The sequence below is a fragment of the Microcebus murinus genome, chromosome 16 (assembly GCF_040939455.1).
Source record: "Microcebus murinus isolate Inina chromosome 16, M.murinus_Inina_mat1.0, whole genome shotgun sequence".
NCBI classification, from domain to species: domain Eukaryota; kingdom Metazoa; phylum Chordata; class Mammalia; order Primates; family Cheirogaleidae; genus Microcebus; species Microcebus murinus.
Genome location: NC_134119.1, coordinates 61,033,261 through 61,052,063, shown reverse-complemented (window position 1 = coordinate 61,052,063; position 18,803 = coordinate 61,033,261). Strand labels below are relative to the sequence as shown.

Sequence of the window (18,803 nt, the reverse complement as noted above, 5' to 3'; positions counted from 1 at the left end):
TTCTCTGGGCCTCGCTGCCTTGTCCGTGACATAGGAGTCACCTCTTCCTACGGCTTCATCACGCCACGTCAGAAGCCTCAAAAATAACTAACATTTCCAAAGCTAATTCACATTTGCCCTCATCCCTGCAGGCCGGTGGTTCTCATCCCAGCTCAAAATCACAGTAGAGTCACCAGGGGAGCTTTTAAAAACCCAGTGCCCAGGCCCCACAGCCAGAGATTCTGACTCAAATGGTCTGGGTTTGCCCCCCGCCCCCCAGCCACTTCCCATCCCACCCAGGTGAGTCTAAGGTCCAGCCAGGGGTGAGGCTGAGATGGGAGAGAGGGCTGGACTCACAGATCCAGGCCTGAGACCTGGGGACGGGAGGGTGTAAAGTGAGACAGAGACAGGAAGATAAGGCCCATAAGGCTGGCAGAGTGACAGGGGCAATACCCGGAAGGCCCCTTTCTTGCTGGGTCTCCCTCCCCCACCTAAGGCCACCAGGAGTCTGGGGCCTGCTGAGGAATGCAAGGAATGAAGCCGGGCCTGACACGGCCATCTCCAGGTCCCCTCCCCCTGCACAAGCTCCCAGAAGAGCCCATGCTGGGTCCTGCCAGCCGCCTGGCCTGGGAAGGCCTCAGCCATCACTGGGACTCTCTGCTGGAACACTCACTCCCAGCCCTCTCCTCGGAGCTCCGGTCCTGAACCCCTCATCCTCTTGGGTCCCCTGAACCCTGAGAACTCCCTCAGTGCAGGAGGGACGCCAGAGAAGGCTTCCCAGGGGTGCTGACCTTCACGCCAAGACCCACAGCACAAACGAAGCAAGCACAGAGGCAAGCAGGCGACCAGGGGCACGGCCTGGAGGGGCTGGGTCCTGACCCCTCCCTGGGCAATGGGGCCCATGGGAGGATTTGAGGCAGGGGAGGGACTTGCTCCAACCTCAGCCGCGCCTGCTGCCCCCACCTCTGTCTCTCACAGCAACAGCAACGGAGAACCCCACTGGCCCGCTGGAGGCTGCTGGGGTATCCCCAGATCCCGCCACCCCCACATGGCAGGGCTGGGCCCTGACTCTTTCCTGCCACGCTGCGGGGAGACCCCAGCAGAGCTGCTTCCCGCGTCCCCGAGCCTGTTCCCTGATAATTAAACTGTAAGCTGATTAGTCAAGGAAAACCTTTAATTAGCCCTTGAAATCATTCAGGAAAATTACAGCCTCCTCTCTGGGCACCCTGCCCACCCTCTACCAGGCCCAGGGACGGTGCCAGGGAAGAAGCAGGGAATGGGGGAGATGGGCTCCCGCCACAGCCATGAGGTCTCCACCCAGCAAAGTCAAACCCAGGGAGCAAAGTGCCTCCCGGGAGAGGAGGGCACAGACCAGCCCCTCTGCTGCATTACAAAGTAGCCTGGAATAATCCAACAAGGGGTGGGCGAGGACTCTGCTGAAAAAGTATGATATAAATAAATGGAGAGACATACCACGTTCATGGATTAGGAGACTCGCTGCCGCATGTGCGCGTGTGTGTGCGCGCGCGTGTACATGCATGGTGTGTACAATACACTGACAAGATGCTTGTCTAATATTTTTAAAACATTGTAAAAAGTCAAGAATGGCCAATTACTCCTGAAGAACAAGTGGGAGGGCTTGCTTGCTCTGCAATTAATACTTAAAAACTAGAGAAATTAGGACAGTGTGGTTCTACCGCGGGAACACGCAAACAGAGCAAGAGAAAAGGAGAGAGCACCTAGAAACAGACGATTATGTTGAGACATGATTTACAATAAGGGCAGCAGTGGGGAAAGTCAGTCTGTTTCCAACAGATAGCGCCAAGAGGGTTGGGGAAGCCACGTGGAGAACGTGGAACTGGATGCCCACCTCGCACCTCGCACATGTAGAAACAATACGGACAAAACGTGAAAAGCAGAACTATAAACCTACAAAGGGAATGAGTGGCAAACCTGACTACATTAAAATTGAGCACTTCTGTTCATCAAATATACAATTAAAAAAAAGTGAAAGGACAAGCCACCAACTGGGAGAAGGTTCAGGGTAACACCCTGGAAGCAAAGGCCCTCATCCAGCATCTAGGAATTAACTCGAATGAACCCTAAAACGGCAGGCGGTGCAGTGGAAAAACAGACAAGCGCCATGAACGGCCCTTCACGGGAGCTGGAAGAACAAAAGGGAAACTGGCCACTGGGGAAACGCAAACCAGCGCCACAGAGGAGGCCACCAGACCCTACCTGCGGTGCCACCCTCACCCTCCGCATCGGTGAAAGGGGTCGAATGGGCGTTGCCACCTCCTGGATTCTGGGAGGGGGGCGGCAGCGTGGGAGCACCGCACGGGGCCGGCGCTGGCGCACGCAAACCCTCCATTATTTTCCCTATTAATCGGCCTAAAGAGCTTCCTGTGTCCAGAATTAGGACACTCCAGGCCCAAGGTCACGTCAGGCCCTCTCCCGCCTCCAAGCGGGGCACCCGAGACAGCCGAGCCGCCACAAAGCAGGCTCCAAATGGGTAGCAACTGGGTCTGTTTATCTGCCACTGTGTCCCTGGAAGTCACAGCAGGCCAGCACGCCAGCCAGCGTATTTGCGGAAAAAATAAACAATCACATTTACATTTCTGAGCCCGGCACCAGGGTCAGCATGTCAGCAGAGAACTTCAGGGAGGCCCTGGATCACCCGAACGAACTTCATAGAGAAGACGACGCCGAGGCCAGGGAGGCCTGAGTGGCCGTCAGCATTTGAATCCAGACCAACTCCAGAACTGACCCTTCCTCAAAGGCCCCTGGCACGCTCCCGCCCTGAGCCTGGGCCGGCTCCTCCCTCAGCGGAGGCCAGGTCATACTTCAAGTGGCATTTCCTTCTCAGGAAAGCCTGCCCCGCGCCCGCCCAGGGCGGAGCCCCCATGAGACACTTTGGCAGCTCGGCCTACGACAGCTCACTCGGTCAGTCAACCAGTGTTTATCCAGAGACCACTCCATGCCAAGCCCCGAGGACACGGCAAGGGACACAGCAAGGGCCTGTCTTTCCCCACCCCCGGGAAGCCAAGTTATGGGAGGGACACAGTAAAAATCATAGTGTAACACAAGTAACTATGATGAGTGCCACAGAGAAAACCACGCAGGGACTGCCCCTGCAGGCGTGGCGTCGGTGGAGATGCGCCCGAATGGAGGGACGGGAGTGCTACCAGCAGAGAGGGAGGAGGGACAAAGGCCCTGACACGGCAGGCAGGAACATTCAGGGCTGGCGTGGCAGGGGAGGAGTGAAGCGGGCAGGCAGGGGAGCTGGGCCGGTCTCAGGCCTCATGGCTTCTCCCCTGGGAGAGGCGGAGCCAGGGGAGGGTCCCTAACAGAGCAGGGACGTTCACAGCCCCCTCTGGCTGTGACAGCCAAGAGGCTACAGCAACGGTCCAGGAGGGAGGTGGGGGTTCCAGGCGCCAGGTCACATTCTGAAGGTAGAAGGTGACAGGCCTTCCTGACATTTGGGGTGTGGAGAAGAGGAAGAGACGAGTCAGGATGATGCCAGCTTTGGGGGCCAATCAACAGGAGGGACATGGGTGCCCGTTACACAGACAGGGTCACTGTGGGAGGATGGGGGCTTGGGAGCCACCAGTTTGGTTCATCTTACCCATCTCTGTGTCCCCTGCCGACAGCTCAGCGAGGGCCACCTGTTACCTGCGTTCACTCTTGGGTCCCCAACACTTGACTCTTATTTGTAGGATGGGTGAGAGCTGGGACAGGCAGGAACGTGGGGAGGAGAAAACGACACGGGTGGGGGACCCCTCCCAACACAACCAGCAGCGTCATTAATACTTTCGCAGGAGAAAAGAATAAACATGTTCAAGGTCAACTAAAGGTCTGACTGCACCAAGCATTGGTGAGGACGTGGAGCAACAGAGAAGCTTACCCACCACTGCTGGGCGTGTACACAGGCGCCACCACCTCGGGACGTGCACTGATGGTGACACCGCCCCATCCCCTGCCCTGAGCAACGCACTCCTGGGCGCAGCCCCCGGAGAGACAGATGCACGCAGACACCTGCCAAGAGGACGCGGCCCCAGCGCGGCAGGACATGGAGAGACAGAACGCCACACGGCGACCAGAGGGACGAACCACAGACACACGCGGCCATGAGGATGGGTCTCGCAGACCGAAAGATGAAAGACGTTAGGCTCAGACAGGGCCGCACTGGAAGATTCCATTTATGTCAAGTTCAAAAGCAGGCGAGACGACATTCTGGAATTCGGGGATACACCCCTGCTGATAAAAGCTATCAGGAAAAGCAGGGACATGATGACCACCGAGGTCAGGAGAGTGGTCACCATGGAGGCCGTGGTCGAGGGGAGATGGGGGGGGCTTTGGGGCTGCTGCGTTCTCTGTCTCACCCACCTGGTGGCGAAGTGTTTATTCGCCTTATAATTCTTTGCTAAACTGACGTGTGCATTTTGTGCCCTTTTCTGTAGGCACATTATACTTGACAGTTATTAAAGGTTTTGAAAGAGTAGTGGAATTGTAAGTGCTGCGTGTATATATAGCACTTCAGAGGCACATAATCTGGGGCCAGGCTGCAGTGGAAGATTGGAGGAAGGGACAACAGGGCTAGGGAGGTCCCTGTGGGCAGCGGGGAAGGAGGGGCTCCTCGGGAGACAGGGACGAGGACTGCCTGCGGGGTCTTTACCTGGGGGCCGAGTCTGCGGAGAGGCCAGCAGCCTGCAGTGTCCTACTTTTGCCCGTGCCCAGCGCTGCCCGCTGCCCGCGGGGGCGGGCGGGGGGAGAAGGAAGCAGGGGAGGCCGGCCCCTGGGTGGCGAGCCGCTTTCCATGGGTGCTTTCCATCGTCGGGTGGGAGTGGCGAGGTGTGGGAGTGGTGAAACCCGGCTGGGGAGGCAAACTCGAAACCGCCGCACAATGCAGCTTTATCAGGAGTTTCCAGGGCTGGCCAGGCTGGGAGCAGGGAGGGCCCGGAGGGAGGCTCTCCATGTGAGGACTTTGCCCAGGGCAACCAGCTCTCAAGGTGTCCCCTTCAAAAGCTCCACTGCAGCCTGCCTGGCATGGAGACAGGATAGAACGGGGAGGGGAAGGAGGCAGAGCCTTCTAATCCTGGGGCTCAGTCTGGGGGTGGGAGGTAGGGGGCCTCAGCAAGCCCCAGCCCGGCTCACCTCCCCAGTTTTCCATGTTCTTCCCTATAAAAGGGTGACAGTAACAGCACCTGGGTCTTGGTGGTTCACAGAAAGCACAGAGAACAGGGCCTCTTCGTATTAATAATAATACTCTGCATATTAATACTAGCAGCTGATAGTCTTTGAACACTTACTATGCATTTTACCCGCTGAACATGCATTTCTATCCTCAAAACAACCCTACAAGGAGGTATAACTATCATCCGTTTTTTTGTTTGTTTGTTTGTTTGTTTGAGACCGAGTCTCGCTTTGTTGCCCAGGCTAGAGTGAGTGCCATGGCGGCAGCCTAGCTCACAGCAACCTCAAACTCCTGGGCTCAAGCGATCCTACTGCCTCAGCCTCTCACATAGCTGGGACTACAGGCATGCGCCACCATGCCTGGCTGATTTTTTCTATATATATTAGTTGGCCAATTAATTTCTTTCTATTTATAGTAGAGATGGGGTCTCGCTCTTGCTCAGGCTGGTTTCGAACTCCTGACCTTGAGCGATCCACCCGCCTCGGCCTCCCAGAGTGCTAGGATTACAGGCGTGAACCACCACGCCCGGCCTATCATCTGCTTTTTACAGATGAGGACACCAAGGCACAGAGATGTGAAGTCACTCACCTTGGGTCACACAGCCATTAAGTGGCAAAGCTGGCTCCAAAGTCCATGATCTCGACCTCCACTGTGTCAGACAGGTCAGGAACTCCAGAATAGAGCCGGGAAGGCCTGGGTTTGAGTCCCAGATCTGTCACTTACTTGCTGTGAAGTTGCTGGCCTGTGCCTCAGTTTCCCCTTCTCAGGGAAAATAAAATCAGGAATTGACAGCTCCCAGAGAAGAAAGCCCAGATGGCTTTCGACAGCACACAGATGCTCCGCTTTACTCGTATTAAAATCAGAACCACGGGGAGGGCCATTTGTCACCTGTCTCACTGGCAAAGGTCAAAGCATCAGGCAATGCTGCGTCCACGCTGGCGAGGGTGTGAGGAAACGCTGGTGCCACTAGACGGCGGGGTGTGAGTGTGAACGGGCACAGCCTCTGGCAGGAGGGAGCGCGACTGGCGGGGCTGGCAGGCGCCCATCCCAGACCAGGAGACCACGAGCTCAGACACACGGCGCTCACGTGCAGACGCAGAATGATCTGAACCGCCATCGGCACACGGGGAATTGTGGGGGCACACACGTGCCACGGGACACTGGAGGAAGCACTCCCTGCCCTGACACAGAACTTCGGAGGGAAAGACGCAAAGGGCAGGATGTTACAATCATGGGAAGTCCGCTCCATGTGAGTAAAAACTACAAGGAGGGGAGAACACTTGCAGGAACCAATAGTGCAGGAAAGAAAAGAAAGTGGGACAGTGGCTGTCGCTGGCAGCGGGCGGGAAAGAGATTTGCTCGTCTCCGTGTATCTTTTGAGCTGTGTGTGTGCTTTTTCAATTATTATTTAGAGGAACAGGTAATATGCGCACATGGAGCAAAAATGTGCCTTTTGAAAATTAAAATGCAGGAAAAGAGAAATGAGGTTAATAACACCGCCGTCCCAGGGTCTCTGTGCAGAGCCACCCGACAGTAAGTCGCACGTGCCGTGCCGGTGCTCGGCTCACCGAGCCTGGACGCCAGAGCTGGGGGCTATCGAGGGATCGATACGGCTGGGCGCCCAGAGGAGGGCAGGGTGCGAGGAGATTGAACCATGGCTCCTACAGAACTATGACGTTCAGTGCTCACCAAGAGCTTCCTGCGTGCCCGGCCCCGGGCTAGCATTTTACACACGCGCATGCTCTCTTCAAATCCTTCCACAGCCCTGAGAAGTAGCCACTAACACCCCCATTTAGTAAGCGACAAACGGGAGGTCCCGGGAGCTCCCAGCTAGGGGGGACAGGCTGAGGGACGTGTTGGCATGCACTGCCCGGCAGGGAAATTCCCGCTGTCCCTTAGGACAGCAGCAGATGGCCTCGCAAACATGGGAAGGTCAGGGCAGGACCCGAGGGCCCCAGGAGACAGGCTGCAGTGAGCAATGGCTTCAGTCACATCCGCCATAGCTGGGTCCCCTGGGACCTGGGAGAGTTCCCCTTCTCACCCTCCTTGGCCCCCACAACCTTCCTGTGGGCCAAGGCGTCTGGCAGACAATAAGCCCTGGCCCCAGATGGGTGGCCTGGGCGGGAAGGGTCCCATTTCCCTGGCTGTGACTTGGACGGAGACTGCTTCCTGCTGGCAGCATCTGTGGCGGCCCGGCTCGGGTGATGGGAGAAACAGCTGCGGGGACACCCCTAACGTCTGGCCAGGATGTCTGGCTCACCACGAGCCAGCAGCGCAAGGAGGGGGGCTCTGGACAAGAAAGGAAAGGAGCTACTAGGTGGCCCTGAGGGGACCCAGTGCCCAGAAACTACCCAGGTGGAACAGGTCCCCCAGGAGCTTCTGTCTAAAGAGGAGCCTGGGTAAGAACCAACTGGACAGGAACCAGCCCCATCCTTCAAAGCCAGTTCCAAACCAATGGCAGGCAGCCCCGACAAGCGGTGACTCTGCAGCCCTGAGGACTGGGGTTCAAAGCCTACTTCTGCCTCTTGCCTGCTGTGTGAGCTTAGGCAAGTCACGTACGCTCTGGGGCTCAGTTTTCTCATTTTTAAAGCGGGGATGATAACAGCACCCGCTTCATATAGGCTGCTGCGAAGATCGAATGAGTTAACGTGGGCAAAGTGCTGACGATCTCGGCTGGCACATGGGACCCTCCTCCATGACTGTCACCTTCATCCCATCCACCCTCTCCTCCTGGACTATCACAGCAGCCTGTCCGTAGGCTCCCTGTCCCTTCTCGCAACACGATCTGCTCCCCACACAGCAGCCTGAGCAATCTCGTAACAGGGAAACCAGATGTCGCCAAAGCCCTCTAATGACTTCTCATTACACACAGAACGAAATCTGCATGCCTTACCTCTGCCTGTCAGTCCTGCTTCGTCTGCCTCATCTTCGTCAGTCCTCCTCTTCCTCTCTGACCCCCTCCCCCACTGGGCCACACTGGCCTGTGCGATGGTCCTTGAACACCCCGAGCTCATCTGGACCTCAGGGCCTTTGCACTTTCTGTACCCACTACCTGCTATGCTCTTTCTACCCCCTTTCTAGGCCTGGCTCACTCTTTCTCCTCATCCAGATGTCACCTTCTCCAGAAAGCCCTCATGGACCCCCAGGCTGGGTCAGATGCCTCCTCTGGAGTCCCACAGTCCCTGTGCCCCACCCCCCAACCCCTCTGCCTGTGCGTCCTCCTACATAGCCCTGACCTCTCTGGTCAGCACAGGAGCGCAGTGGCGGGCTGTGCTGGTCACCACTGGGACCAACAATCAGACACATCAAAAGACTGTAACAAGGCTTTGCCCAGCCCTTTCCAACCTTCGCCTCCTTCCCCCTTGCCTCCTCTGAAGGGCGTTTCTAGTTAATACAGTTCCCTTTCCCAGCTGTCAGCCCTGTGAGCTGCCCCCCAAGGAGAGTTGGGTCACTGTCCTGGATGCCCTTGAGGGCAAAGGTCAAAGCCCTCCCCAGCCTGCCTCCTCCTCTGAGTGTGAGGGGCCAGTGGGTGTCAGGTCCTGGCTAAGCCGGCCACGTGAACCATCTCCCCAACTGTTTCCAACTAGCCTGGTGGGGTGCAGGGGGTCCATAAACGCACCATCTCATGGCTGAGTAGACTGTCTCGGCAAGGGCCGAGACCTTGCACGAAGCAGGACGTGGACTGAAGGGAGCCCTGGAGCGCTGCTGGGACGCACTGGTACAACCGCTTAGGAGAGCGACTTGGCAACAGCTGGGAGAGGTGGCAGGTTCAGCACTTCCACCGCAAGGCATATGCCCAAGACAGCCTCTGGCCATAGCACACAAGGAAACACATTCTAGAATGTTCATCAGAGCACTGTTACAGCCCCAACAGGAAATCACCTAAATGGCCACCAAAAGGTAAACAGATACCTTCTCTGTGCCACACAATCACAAAAAGAAGTAATAGCAGGGAAAAAAAATGACCTGTCCTAGACCTACACACATGCCCACGGAGAAAGATCCAAACTCTAACGATGAGCAAAAAGCCACCTGTAGTCCCAGCTGCTCGGGAGGCTAAGGCAGGAGGATTGTTTGAGCCCAGGAGTTCAGGTCTACCCTGGGAAACCTAGCAAGACCCTGTCTCTTAAAAAATAATTTTATATATATAGTAATGTTGAGCAAAGCAAGTTGCAGTAGGACATGTTAACAGTGACACCATTTATATGAACTGTAAAACACCAGTGGCCAGCCCCGGATCACCATGAGAGCTGCCCAGGGAGCTTCGTAAGGACTGAAGACAGCGCCACTCCAGAGCAAGTGGGTCTGAAGAATTTCTTTCTTTCTTTTTTTGAGACAGAGTCTCACTTTGTTGCCCAGGCTACAGTGAGTGCCGTGGCGTCAGCCTAGCTCACAGCAACCTCAATCTCCTGGGCTCAAGCAATCCTTCTGCCTCAGCCTCCCGAGTAGCTGGGACTACAGGCATGTGCCACCATGCCCAGCTAATTTTTTTTCTATATATTTTTAGTTGGTCAATTAATTTCTTTCTATTTTTAGTAGAGTCGGCGTCTTGCTCAGGCTGGTTTCGAACTCCTGACCTCGAGCAATCCGCCTGCCTCGGCCTCCCAGAGTGCTAGGATTACAGGCGTGAGCCACCACGCCTGGCCGGGTCTGAAGAATTTCCATGGTGTATAGAGGGCCTGGGCAAAAGCATCTCATTAAAGCTCTCCAGGGGGTTGCAACGTATAGCTATTGCTCTGTTGTTTGCGAATACACTCAAGGGTAGCAAAAGTATGACAGGCTGCAGAGGAATGCTGACAACCAAATCCAGTACAGCACTACCACTGGAAAGGAGGGCGGAAGGGGAGTGGGGAGGAGACCCTTGGCCTGTAACCATATCACAGCATGTTCTGTCCCAGGACGGATGCGACAGGTAGGTATTTCTGCATGAGTATTTCATTATACTGAAAGCTCTACTCTTTCCCCCTAGTCCACAATGTATCATAAGGAACAAAACTGGCAAGTAAGAAATCACCTATCCAAGGTCTCATAGCTGGTAAGTGACAAAACAGGGACCTGAACAAGGGTCTCTGATGCCAAACCTTAGCCCTCCTTATCTGCGCCAAGCCCCGAGACACGGAGTGAGCTGGCACCGCAAGGTCTGGAGGCTGGGTTGGCCTCACGTGGTTGCCTGGCAGTGTGCCCGCTCTGTGACCCTGCCAGAGCCAGGTGGGAGTGGGATGGCTGCCAGAGAACGCCGGGAGGGAGACCGGTGGAGAGAGGTGCTCCCCAGGCGGGGGTAGTAGTAGTAGCAGCAGCAGCAGCTGCAGCAGCGAAACTACTGCTTACACAGCACCTACTGCACACGAGGCCTGGGCCAAGCACACTACGCTCTGCATGCTCACAGCAATTCTATGTGGCAGCCACTATCGTTATGCCCATTTTGCAGAGGAGGACACTGAGGCACAGCCTGTGAGTGATGGAGCTGGGTGTGAACCAGGCATCCCTGGTCCGCGCCTGCTCTTTCAACCACATCCCCCTGTGGCCCCACAGAACAGCTCCACATACTCAGGCAGCTCGTCAGCGCTCCCCAACTCCCACTGTCCCTCAAGGCTGAGCCACCCCGGGGTCTCACCCTGACCCCACACAGGCTACTCTTGCCTCCAGGCCCCAACTCCACGCATGCCCAGGGCCCCTGCACACACTGCTCCTGCTGCCTGCTGCACCCTTTCCTGTCCCTCCTCCTCATCCTTCAGAACTTCCCCAGGGGACTTTCCCAGGGGAAAGGGACACAGGCCTCAGCCCAAGCCCAAGGTATGGACACTCTCCTGGCTCCCTGAACATGTCCTCACAGGCCACATGACGGTTTGTAGAGATGTAGCCATGTGTCACTGGCTGGGGGTCTGGTTCCAGCCTGCTCCCACCAGGGGACCCTGAGAGCCCTCTGAGGGTGGGGGCTCTATGGGTCTTGTCCCCGGCAGTCCCAGCTCAGTGCCCAACAGTCAACCACCACCAAAGGAGCACCCTCTGCAGGCTAGGCAGGGCTTCCGGGGGGACTGAGGGAAGGAACTCCTCCATAGGGGAATTCTGCCATGCGGAACCCACATTCTAGAGGGGGTTCTAGAAGGGGAGGCAGACACTTAGGAACAAGGTAAGAAGGAAGTGATTGGCTGGGAAGAGAACAGAGGGCGAGACAGAGAGAGCCTGAGGGCAGTGGGACCTAGGGGTGGTCCTGGTCTGTCTGAGAGTGAGTGACACCCAGTGAAAGGGCAGTATGGGAAAAGGATTCCAGGCAGAGCAAATAGCTAGGTCAATAACCTGGAGGGAGGAGAAGCCTGGAGGTCAAGAACAGCAAACAGGCGGGGGAGTGGTGGGGAGAGCAGGAGGAAATGAGGTGGGAGTGACTGAGGACCACAGCCAGAGCCTGGGGTTTTAAGAACAACCAACTGTGTACAGGGTACCACCCTGGGACACCCTTCCCAGTCAGAAAATCATCAGATTCACTCAGATTCTGGGCCACCCACAAACACCCCACTCCCATAGGCCCATGGGAACCTCCCCTCCTCGATCACACCCTTCCAAGGAGGCCAAGCAGACAATCTGTTCCTGCCCAGGGAGTGTCCCAGCCTTGCCCAGCCCCCTGCTTCCAGGAACAGACCTACTGGCAAAGGACAATGTGGCAACTAGGGCAGGAGCTCTGGCATCAGCCAGGCTGAGCTTTGAATTTGTCTTTGCCCTTAGCAGAAGCTTTCTGAGCCTCGCTTTTTCTGCCTGTGAAGTGGGTTCACCTTTAGTACCCACTTCACAAGACTGTGGTGGGAATTAAATAAAACTGGGCACACACATCACTGAGCACATAAAACATTAACCCGCATTACCATTGAGAGGCCTTAGGCCATGCAAGGACCCTGGGCCTGGATTCCAGAGATGGAATTCTAGCCACACAACTTACTCACTGGGTGATCTTGGGCAAATCACCTGACCTCTTAATAACAGGTTAAGCCCCCACAAGGCTGTAGTGAGGACTAAACAAGTTAATATATGTAAAGGGTGGGAAAGAGGGTCTAGCACAGTGTAAGTGCTTCCAGAGTGACTGCCATATTATCAGTGTCTGTGGGAGGCGCTCTCCCTTCTCCCACTACCGGGAAGCACCTCCTGGATGTCCCTGCCCCTCCACCCAGCAACATGCCCTATGAGGGCTTTAACTTTTGACCCTTCAACATCTGTCCCACAGTCAGATTTTGACCTTTGTACCCTCTAGCCACGCCCCACCTATGATCCCCTAAAAAAACGCCCCCCAATCCAAATCTCATCCATTTGCTCCACTGGTTGCGACCTTAAACCTCCAACCCGCCACCCCCGTGGTTGTGCCTCTGACCCCCGTAGGCGCAGCCTCCCCTCAAATTACTGACTTGAACTCACCCTTTTTTGAGACTCGCCCTATCCCTTCCAACGCGCCCCCACTTCAAGTTTCAAACTATGCGCTCCCTCCTGTCACGCCCCCTTTGGTAGTTCGACCTCCGATTTCCTCTGCACCTCGCTCCCCTTAACGTTGACCCTCGACCCCTAGGACGCGACCCTTCCCTCCATGAGTGAACTTTGACCCCGGCTGCCCCGCCCCCCTCCTCGCGTAAACGCTCTCCCACCGCCAGTGCCCGGCCCACCCCACACCTCTGGCCAGACCGCTTATCCTACCGGCTCGGCGCTGCAGTCGCTAGCGGCCTAGCTTCTCGGACCCGAACTCTGCGCCCTCGCGCCTCCTTCAGTTCTCTTGCGCCGCCGCCACGGCGGCCACTACCGCCGCCATGTTGAATTCCCAACGAACATCCGGGGCTTTCCCCCCTCGCCGCCCACCAGTCCCCATAGCAACGGCGCTGACCGGGCAGTGGGCAGGGCCTGCGCAGGGGCGGAGCCGGGCTCCTAGTAGCTCCCGCTCCAGCCTCCGACTGGTGCAGATTGTCCAATCGGAGACTTTCGGACGGAAAATGCCAAGCAGGGATTGGAAAATTTGGAAAAGGTGCGGGAAGGTTGGCTCCCGGCCCGCTCAGGTTCTTAAAGGAGAAATGACTGTTTTCTTGTATCGCCTGTTCCCACCTTCCCCCCCAAAGGGAATTAGGGGGTGGAAGACAGTAATTGGTTAATAATGACCAGAAAGCAGTTCTTAACCATTTATTATGAGCCAGGCACCTGGCTAAGTGCTTTGTTTGCATTATCTCGCTGAATGTGCAACCCTATTGTATTATATTATTAATGCCCATTTTACAGATAAAGAAACTAAGGCTCAGCGGGCGAACTAGCTGGCATAGCATCACAGGAAGTAGGTAATGAGTTTAGAACGACAGTCTGTCTGAGTCTGGGAACCTGACACTATCTGATCTTAATCTCTTTTATAAGTTTTTAAAAGAGTAATTAGTCAAGAAATTGGAAAATATGAAACAAAAAGCAAAAACCCATAAACTAAACTCAGACATGCTCTTCTATGATCTTACTCACAGGGCTCCAGCCTTCTTGCTCTTCCTGAAAAATATCACGTGCATTCTCACCTCAAGGTTTTTGCCTTCAGTGTTCCTCTGTCTGGAACCTAAAGGTGTCCTCTTGGCTCCCTCCCTCCCTTCCTTCAGGCTTTTACTCCAGTGCCACCTCCTCAGTGAGATCATTCCTGCCCATCCTAGAAAGCAACAAACATCCCTCTCAAAAGCTACCAAACCCTTTGCCTGCATTTTCTTATTTTTTGTTGCTAATTATAGTCCTTGTTTGTTATTGTGTCCCATGCTGGAAATCAGCCCCAGGATGGCATGGATTTTTGTCTTTGTTTCCTGTTGCAGTCCCGGGGCGCTGACATTATTGGCATGCAAATGCTCAGTAACCCTTTGTCCAGTGGAGGATTGAATAAGTGGTAGTTCCACCGCTGCAGAGATACTCTTAAAGGTTTGGTCCTTCTCACCTGCCAAAAACAGTGTCTAGCACATAGTAGGCATTTATTTAATTAATGTCTGTGGAAACAACGAATGCATGATTATAGGATAAGTTATTTCCTCCTCACATTTACCTACCTTGTTCTCTTAACAGAATTGAAACGCACATTTCTAAAGAATGTCGTATCGCTTAAACACAAGATTATAAATATCACCAGCATCTTTCCATGTCATTAAGTATTCTTCAAGAAGATTAGTTTTAATGGCTGCATATGATGCCATCGTATCAATGAAGTCTAATTTGTTTAACCAATCTTTCTGGTTGAACATATACGCTGTAATAAATATTTTGCTATTATAAGTAATTCCCCTCCCACAAAAAAAAAAAAAAAAAAAGCCAAGCAGCTAAATATTTGTGCATATCTCTAATCATTTCCTTTGAATAGCATCCCAGATGGAACTGCTGGGGCAAAGGGAATATACATTTTTTTTTGAAACAGAGTCTCACTGTGTTGCCCGGGCTAGAGTGCCATGGCGTCAGCCTAGCTCACAGCAACCTCAAACTCCTGGGCTCAAGCAATCCTGCTGCCTCAGCCTCCCGAGTAGCTGGGACTACAGGCATGCGCCTCCATGCCCGGCTAATCTTTTTCTATATATTAGTTGGCCAATTCATTTCTTTCTATTTATAGTAGAGACGGGGTCTCGCTCTTGCTCAGGCTGGTTTCGAACTCCTGACCTTGTGCAATCTACCTGCCTCGGCCTCCCAGAGTGCTAGGATGACAGGTGTGAGGTCCGTCTGGAATATACATCTTAAAAATTTAATGATTGTTCCCACGTTTCAAGCATTTCTATGCATGAGGAGGCATAGTGCTAAGCTGTGAATTTTTTTATTTTTTTATTTAAGAAGCAGGGCCTCGCTGTGTTTCCCAGGCTGGCCTCGAACTCTGAGGCTCAAGGGATCCTCCTGCTTTGGCATCCCAGGTAGCTGGGGCAGCAGGCGTGCACTACCACACCAGACTTACACAGTGTAATTTTAACAACAGGGGCCATGATTATCCATCCCTGTTTCTCAGAGGGGCGGGCTGAGCCTGAGAGAAGTTACTTCTCTTACTCAAAGTCACTCACTAATGACTCCCAGGCACTGCTGTCACTGCCTGCCCTCTGCTGCCGCCCCACGGCCTGGGACACGCATTGCCAAATTCTGCTGCAGAGATTCAATGCACACTCCCGCCAGTGCTCAGAGACAATATACCCTTTAAAGTATCCTGGCCCCCATTGAACATCTTTGTTTTTGTGCTCTTTGGAAATGTTTACGTCTTACATAAAACAAGATTAGTAGCTGAGATGACAGCACCTTATTCAGGCCGTCGTGATGGGAAGAAAGCCAAGTGCAGTCTTTGCCTCTTTAGTTCCCTGCACAAATTTCAGAGCCTTTTGCTCTAGAACCCAAGTCTGGGGAAGCCCTCTTGTAACTTCTTTGGGGATCCCAGCCAAAAGTCAGAGCCCTGGAAGAATCCAAGTGACAGATTTGTAAGCCCAGGGACTTACTCAGGGTGGGCAATCAGGCTTAGCTACCTCAGGATCCTCTAGGACGGGAAAATCAGCCCCTAAAGAACCTCCTACAGAGGGCTTCCTGGAGGTGGGGGGTAGAGGAGGTGTGACCCTCAAGAATGGAAACAGGAGAGGAGGGTGAAAAGGATTAGGCCTCGTAAGAATTACAAATTTCAGTACATAAAGGAAAAAGATAACCTTGCTGTAAAAAGAAAATGGAAGTCCCAGGGCCACCTGCAACTCCTTATGCAAAAGAGAAGGTAAAAGCCTCAGGCACCTGTGAAGACCAGGGCCTGCAGATCAATCATTAAGGAAAGTCCTTGCTAACCTCCCATAAGCCAGGACATGCAAATTGTCCCTATGTCTCCCACCTAAAACCAAAGCCTGTCTGATCCCACACTGTTAATGAATTACAAGTTTATCTTGCAGGTAACAGAACCGGAGACAAGACAGAATTAGACATTCTTCCACCTACCCAGGGATATCTACATAATTGATGTTTCCTTCACTCCCTCATTTTATGTAAAATGTCTCTATGCCGTTAAACTGCTGAAGGTTTAACTTCCCCTTCAGAAAAACAGCCACAGCTCGTCTGCAGTCTGATGTTTTTCCTGGGTGCATCCTCAAAATGTTGGCTTCATAAACCTCCATGGGTTGAGTTTTTGTATCAGTCATTTACTTGGGTCGATAGTGCAATATATGGATGTCAAGCAAAGCATTCTGGCCTTCATATGTAAAGAGCATTTGCAGGGTCAATAAGTTTAAAAAGGTAATCATAACACAGAAAAAGAGAAAAAAGACATTAAAAAATAATACAGATAATAAACAGGAAATAATGGCATTGGCAAACAAGAAATTAATGAAATGAATATTAAATAGATCCTTTGGTTTTGGTCTCTCAAAAAGATATTTTTTTAATATTATAATCAGTACTGATGAGAATACAAGATAACAACCACTCTCATACCCTTTGATACAGCAATTCCACGTCTAGGAATTGATCTTAAAGCAAAAGAAAGACACAGACAAAGGTATATATGTGAAAATATTCATCATTAGTAAACCCTATTTTGATAATATTTATTATAACTATTACTTTTGAATTATTGATGTACCATGATGTAGTTAAATTCTTATTACTGGACATTTAGGTTGCTTCTGATTTTTTCACTGTTCTTTATGCCAGACCCTCTCTAAGCACTTTACCTACATGAGCTTATCTAATCCTCGCCAGTCATCTATAAAATGGGATCCTTAGTCCCATTTAACAGATGAGGAAACTGAGGCACGGGAGTTGGGTGGGAAGTAGAACAAAGTCCCGCTGCTTGTAAACAGCCCTGCTGGGATTTTAACCAGGAAGTCTGACTCCAAAACTGATGCTCTTAAAGACTGTTCAAATTCATTCAATAAATACACCCGCTGGCTGCCATCTCTGTGCTGAGCATGTTGAGTAATGGTAACTGCAAACATCTGTTGAGCATTCTATATAGCAGGCGCTGTGCTAGGCACTTTACATGCACTGCCCTGTTCTCATTTAAACCCTGCAGCAATCCTAATCACTCTTATTATCCCCATTCTACAGCTGTGCAAACTGAGGCACGGAGAGGTTAAGTACCATCTCCAAAGTCCAACTGGCAGCTTGGCTTCAGGATTTTGGCCCCTAACCACTTCCCTTCTTTTTCAGAGAAGAAATGCTTGAGAGGTAAATAACAAGCGCATGGACAAGGAAATAATCAAACATAAAATAAGGTGGTGAGCGGCGCTAGAAAGCAAAACCCCATGTTATGGAACACATCCAAGCGGCCACAAAAAGAATGTGGAAGACACCAGACCCGGCGATCCCACTCCTCGGTATTTACTCGAGGGAAATGAAAACGTATTCACACAATGACTTACTTGTACAGGAATGTTCATAGCGGCTGTTTTCATAATCACCCCAAACTGGAAACAACCCAAAATGTCCATCAGCTGCTGAATGGATAAACGCGTTGCAATACATCTATTCCACCGAATACACCAGCAGCACAAAGGAATGAATTCTTGATAAGCACTAGGACATGGATAAATTGCAAATGTATCAGGCTAGGTGAAAGGAGTCAGTCGCAAAAGGCTACAAACTGCATGATTTATTAGCATTCTGGGAAATCTAATCTATTGTGACAGAGATCAGATTAGCTGTTGCCCGAGGCTGGGGTGCAGAAGCTGCAAAGGGACAAACAGGTGGGAACTTTTTGGGGTGACAGAACTGTTCTGTATCTTGATTGTGGTGCTGGTGGTTTCAACTGTCAAAACTCATCAAATTGTACACTTTAAAAGGGTGCAGTAAATTGTACTAAATTATATCTCAATAGAGTTATATTTAAAATGTTTTTTTAGGCCGGGCGTGGTGGCTCACGCCTGTAATCCTAGCACTCTGGGAGGCCGAGGCAGGCGGGTTGCTTGAGTTTAGGAGTTCAAAACCAGCCTGAGCAAGAGCGAGACCCCGCCTCTACTATAAATAGAAAGAAATTAATTGGCCAACTAAAAATATATAGAAAAAATTAGCCGGGCATGGTGGCGCATGCCTGTAGTCCCAGCTACTCGGGAGGCTGAGGCAGGAGGATCGCTTGAGCCCAGGAGTTTGAGGTTGCTGTGAGCGAGGCTGACGCCAAGGCACTCACTCTAGCCTGGCCAACAAAGGGCGACTCTGTCTCAAAAAAAAAAAAAAAAATGTTTTTAAAATGCTGGAAGGCTGGGCGTGGTGGCTCAACGCCTGTAATTCTAGCAGTCTGGGAGGCTGAGGCTGGAGGATCCCTTGAGGCCAGGAGTTTGAGACCAGCCTGAACAAGAGCAAGACCTAGAGACCTGTCTCTCCAACAAATAGAAAAAATTAGCTGGGCATGGTGGCACATGCTTGTAGTCCCAGCTACTCCGGAGGCTGATGCTAGAGGTTCGCTGGAGCCCAGGAGTTTGAAGTTGCAGTGAGCTATGATGATATTACTGCACTCTAGCTGGGGTGAGAGAGCAAAACTCTGCCTCAAAACAAACAAACAAAAACAAAACTTAAAATGCAGTAGAATATAGTATGGACTTTAGTGAATAATAATATATCAATATTAGTTTATTCATTGTAACAAATGTACCATACTAAGATTTTAATAATGGAGAGGTTAGATGTGGGGTTCATGGGAACTCTCCTATCTTTG

General features: G+C 52.4%; 1 protein-coding gene across 1 annotated transcript in view; it reads right to left on the bottom strand.

Moving 5' to 3' along the window:
* PAK4 (p21 (RAC1) activated kinase 4) overlaps positions 1-12,978 on the bottom strand; it is a 42,067-nt gene extending 29,089 nt beyond the window's left edge. The window contains exon 1 of the mRNA XM_012774651.3: positions 12,848-12,978. The gene's annotated coding sequence lies outside the window, so the exon portion shown is untranslated. The remainder of the gene's footprint in view (positions 1-12,847) is intronic.
* Positions 12,979-18,803: the final 5,825 nt, after the last annotated feature.